The sequence below is a fragment of the Pseudophryne corroboree genome, unplaced genomic scaffold (genome assembly GCF_028390025.1).
Source record: "Pseudophryne corroboree isolate aPseCor3 unplaced genomic scaffold, aPseCor3.hap2 scaffold_523, whole genome shotgun sequence".
NCBI lineage: Eukaryota > Metazoa > Chordata > Amphibia > Anura > Myobatrachidae > Pseudophryne > Pseudophryne corroboree.
This window is the reverse complement of record NW_026970126.1, coordinates 387,576-393,405: the sequence shown is the minus strand read 5'-3', so window position 1 is coordinate 393,405 and position 5,830 is coordinate 387,576.

Genomic DNA, 5,830 nt, shown 5'->3' with positions numbered 1-5,830 from the left:
TAACCAGTTTCTTATCGGGGGAAACCACGCTTCTTTACACACTTCATTCATTCATCTGATGGGGGAACAAAACACTGGCTGCTTTTTCTCCCCAAAAATAAAACCCCTTTTATGTGGTACTTGGGTTTATGTCAGAAATGCGTAACACATTTTTCATTGCCGAGATCATGTAACGGATGTTCCTAGTGGATTGTGTATATGTCTCAACCTCGTCGACACTGGAGTCAGACTCCGTGTCGACATCTGTGTCTGCCATCTGATGTAACGGGCGTTGTTTTGAGCCCCTGATGGCCTTTGAGACGCCTGGGCAGACGCGGGCTGAGAAGCCGGCTGTCCCACAGCTGTTACGTCATCCAGCCTTTTATGTAAGGAGTTGACACTGTCGGTTAATACCTTCCACCTATCCATCCACTCTGGTGTCGGCCCCACAGGGGGCGACATCCCATTTATCGGCCTCTGCTCCGCCTCCACGTAACCTTCCTCATCCAACATGTCGACACAGCCGTACCGACACACCGCACACACACAGGGAATGCTCTGACTGAGGACAGGACCCCTCAAAGTCCTTTGGGGAGACCGAGAGAGAGTATGCCAGCACACACCAGAGCGCTATATAATGCAGGGATTAACACTATAACTGAGTGATTTTTCCCCAAAGCTGCTTGTATACATATATTGCGCCTAAATTTAGTGCCCCCCCTCTCTTTTTAACCCTTTGAGCCTGAAAACTACAGGGGAGAGCCTGGGGAGCTGTCTTCCAGCTGCACTGTGAAGAGAAAATGGCGCCAGTGTGCTGAGGGAGAAGCCCCGCCCCCTTTTCGGAAGACTTTCTCCCGCTTTTTCTGTGATACTGGCAGGGGTAATTGTACATCTATATAGCCTCTGGGACTATATATGATGTATATTTTGCCAGCCAAGGTGTTATTTATTGCCCTCAGGGCGCCCCCCCCCCCAGCGCCCTGCACCCATCAGTTACCGAAGTGTGAGGTGTACATGAGGAGCAATGGCGCACAGCTGCAGTGCTGTGCGCTACCTTGGTGAAGACCGAAGTCTTCTGCCGCCGATTTTCCGGACCTTCTTCGTGCTTCTGGCTCTGTAAGGGGGACGGCGGCGCGGCTCCGGGAACGAACACCAAGGTCGGGTCCTGCGGTCGATCCCTCTGGAGCTAATGGTGTCCAGTAGCCTAAGAAGCCCAAACTACCACCTGTTAGGTAGGTTCGCTTCTTCTCCCCTTAGTCCCTCGCTGCAGTGAGTCTGTTGCCAGCAGATCTCACTGAAAATAAAAAACCTAAATATACTTTCTTTCTAGGTGCTCAGGAGAGCCCCTAGTGTGCATCCAGCTCAGCCGGGCACAAGATTCTAACTGAGGTCTGGAGGAGGGTCTTAGTGGGAGGAGCCAGTGCACACCAGGTAGTCCTAAAACTTTCTTTAGTTGTGCCCAGTCTCCTGCGGAGCCGCTGATCCCCATGGTCTTACGGAGTCCCAGCATCCACTTAGGATGTTAGAGAAAATAGCGATACGTGTATTAGGCACGGAGATGATAGGGATACGTGGATTAGGTACGGAGATGATAGGGATACGTGGATTAGGCACAGAGATGGTAGGGATATGTGGATTAGGCACTGAGATAAGCGATACGTGGATTAGGCACTGAGATAATAGTGATACGTGGATTAGGCACTAAGGTAATAGTGATATTTTGATTAGGCACTGAGATTATAGTGATACGTGGATTAGGCACTGAGATAATAGTGATACGTTGATTGGGCACTGAGATAATAGCGATACGTGGATTAGGCACGGAGATAATAGCGATACGTGGATTAGGCACTGAGATTATAGTGATACGTGGATTAGGCACTGAGATGATAGTGATACGTGGATTAGGCACTGAGATAATAGGGATACGTGGATTAGGCACTGAGATGATAGTGATACGTTGATTGGGCACTGAGATAATAGCGATACGTGGATTAGGCACTGAGATTATAGTTATACGTGGATTAGGCACTGAGATAATAGTGATATGTTGATTAGGCACTGAGATTATAGTGATACGTGGATTAGGCACTGAGATAATAGTGATACGTGGATTAGGCACGGAGATAATAGTAATACGTGGATTAGGCAGAGATGATAGGGATACGTGGATTAGGCACCGTGATAAATGATACGTGGATTAGGCACTGAGATAATAATGATACATGGATTAGGCACGTAGATAATAATGATACATGGATTAGGCACGGAGATAATAGTGATACGTGGATTAGGCAGAGATGATAGGGATACGTGTGGATTAGACACCGTGATAAATGATATGTGGATTAGGCACTGAGATAATAATGATACATGGATTAGGCACTGAGATAATAGTGATACGTGGATTAGGCACTGAGATAATAGTGATACATGGAGTAGGCGCGGAGATAATAGTAATACGTGGATTAGGCAGAGATGATAGGTATACGTGGATTAGGCACCGTGATAAATGATACGTGGATTAGGCACTGAGATAATAATGATACATGGATTAGGCACGTAGATAATAATGATACATGGATTAGGCACGGAGATAATAGTGATACGTGGATTAGGCAGAGATGATAGGGATACGTGTGGATTAGACACCGTGATAAATGATATGTGGATTAGGCACTGAGATAATAATGATACATGGATTAGGCACTGAGATAATAGTGATACGTGGATTAGGCACTGAGATAATAGTGATACATGGAGTAGGCGCGGAGATAATAGTAATACGTGGATTAGGCAGAGATGATAGGTATACGTGGATTAGGCACCGTGATAAATGATACGTGGATTAGGCACTGAGATAATAATGATACATGGATTAGGCACGGAGATAATAGTGATACGTGGATTAGGCAGAGATGATAGGGATACGTGTGGATTAGACACCGTGATAAATGATATGTGGATTAGGCACTGAGATAATAATGATACATGGATTAGGCACGGAGATAATAATGATACATGGATTAGGCACGGAGATAATAGTGATACATGGATTAGGCACTGAGATAATAGTGATACGTGGATTAGGCACGGAGATAATAGTAATACGTGGATTAGGCAGATGATAGGGATACGTGGATTAGGCACCGTGATAAATGATACGTGGATTAGGCACTGAGATAATAATGATACATGGATTAGGCACGGAGATAATAGTGATACGTGGATTAGGCAGAGATGATAGGGATACGTGTGGATTAGACACCGTGATAAATGATATGTGGATTAGGCACTGAGATAATAATGATACATGGATTAGGCACGGAGATAATAGTGATACGTGGATTAGGCACTGAGATAATAAGATTTTACTCACCGGTAAATCTATTTCTCGTAGTCCGTAGTGGATGCTGGGGACTCCGTAAGGACCATGGGGAATAGACGGCTCCGCAGGAGACTGGGCACATCTAAGAAAGATTTAGGACTATCTGGTGTGCACTGGCTCCTCCCCCTATGACCCTCCTCCAAGCCTCAGTTAGGAACTGTGCCCCGGAAGAGCTGACACAATAAGGAAGGATTTTTGAATCCCGGGTAAGACTCATACCAGCCACACCAATCACACCATATAACACGTGATAGGAACCCGGTTAACAGTATGATAACAAATGGAGCCTCTGAAGAGATGGCTCACAACAAAACCCGATTTTTGTAACAATAACTATGTACAGGTATTGCAGACAATCCGCACTTGGGATGGGTGCCCAGCATCCACTACGGACTACGAGAAATAGATTTACAGATGAGTAAAATCTTATTTTCTCTGACGTCCTAGTGGATGCTGGGGACTCCGTAAGGACCATGGGGATTATACCAAAGCTCCCAAACGGGCGGGAGAGTGCGGATGACTCTGCAGCACCGAATAAGAGAATTCCAGGTCCTCCTCAGCCAGGGTATCAAATTTGTAGAATTTTGCAAACGTGTTTGCCCCCGACCAAGTAGCTGCTCGGCAAAGTTGTAAAGCCGAGACCCCTCGGGCAGCCGCCCAAGATGAGCCCACCTTCCGTGTGGAATGGGCTTTTACAGATTTAGGCTGCGGTAAGCCTACCGCAGAATGCGCCAGCTGAATAGTGCTACAAATCCAGCGCGCAATAGACTGCTTAGAAGCAGGAGCACCCAGCTTGGTGGGTGCATACAGGATAAACAGCGAGTCAGTCTTTCTGACTCCAGCCGTCCTGGAAATATAAATTTTTAGGGCCCTGACTACGTCCAGCAACTTGGAATCCTCCAAGTCCCTAGTAGCCGCCGGCACCACAATAGGTTGGTTCAAGTGAAAAGCTGAGACCACCTTTGGGAGAAACTGAGGACGAGTGCTCAATTCTGCCCTATCCATATGGAAAATCAGATAAGGGCTTTTACAAGACAAAGCCGCCAATTCTGAAACCCGCCTGGCCGACGCCAAGGCCAACAGCATGACCACTTTCCACGTGAGATATTTTAAATCCACAGTCTTAAGTGGTTCGAACCAATGTGATTTCAGGAATGCCAAAACCACATTGAGATCCCAAGGTGCCACTGGGGGCACAAAAGGAGGCTGAATATGCAGTACTCCTTTGACAAAAGTCTGAACTTCGGGCAGTGAAGCCAGTTCTTTTTGGAAGAAAATCGACAGAGCCGAAATCTGGACCTTTATGGACCCCAATTTGAGGCCCAACGTCACCCCTGCTTGCAGGAAGTGCAGGAATCGACCCAGTTGAAATTCCTCCGTCGGGGCCTTCATGGCCTCACACCAAGCAACATATTTTCGCCAAATGCGGTGATAATGTCTTGCGGTGACATCCTTCCTGGCTTTGATCAGGGTAGGGATGACTTCCTCCGGAATACCCTTTTCCTTCAGGATCCGGTGTTCAACCGCCATGCCGTCAAACGCAGCCGCGGTAAGTCTTGGAACAGACAGGGTCCCTGCTGCAGCAGGTCTTGTCTGAGCGGCAGAGGCCAAGGGTCCTCTGTAAGCATCTCTTGAAGTTCCGGGTACCAAGCTCTTCTTGGCCAATCCGGAACCACGAGTATGGTTTTCACCTCTCGCCTTCTTATTATTCTCAGTACCTTGGGTATGAGAGGTAGAGGAGGAAACACATAAACCGACTGGTACACCCATGGTGTCACCAGAGCGTCCACCGCTATCGCCTGAGGGTCTCTTGACCGGGCGCAATATCTTTTCAACTTCTTGTTGAGGCGGGACGCCATCATGTCGACCTGTGGTTTTTCCCACCGGTTGACCAGCATTTGGAAAACTTCTGGATGAAGTCCCCATTCTCCCGGGTGGAGGTCGTGCCTGCTGAGGAAGTCTGCTTCCCAGTTGTCCACTCCCGGAATGAACACTGCCGTCAGTGCTAACACATGATTCTCTGCCCATCTGAGAATCCTTGTGGCTTCTGCCATTGCCATCCTGCTACTCGTGCCGCCCTGTCTGTTTACATGGGCGACCGCCGTGATGTTGTCTGACTGGATCAGTACCGGCTGGTTCTGAAGCAGGGGTCTTGCCTGGCTTAGGGCCTTGTAAATGGCCCTTAGCTCCAGGATATTTATGTGAAGAGAAATCTCCTGATTTGACCACAGTCCTTGGAAATTTCTTCCCTTTGTGACTGCCCCCCAGCCCCGAAGGCTGGCATCTGTGGTCACCAGGACCCAGTCCTGTATTCCGAATCTGCGGCCCTCTAGTAGATGAGCCCTCTGCAGCCACCACAGCAGCGACACCCTGGTTCTGGCCGATAGGGTTATCTGCTGTTGCATCTGGAGATGGAACACGGACCATTTGTCCAACAGGTCCCACTGGAACGTCCTTGCGTGG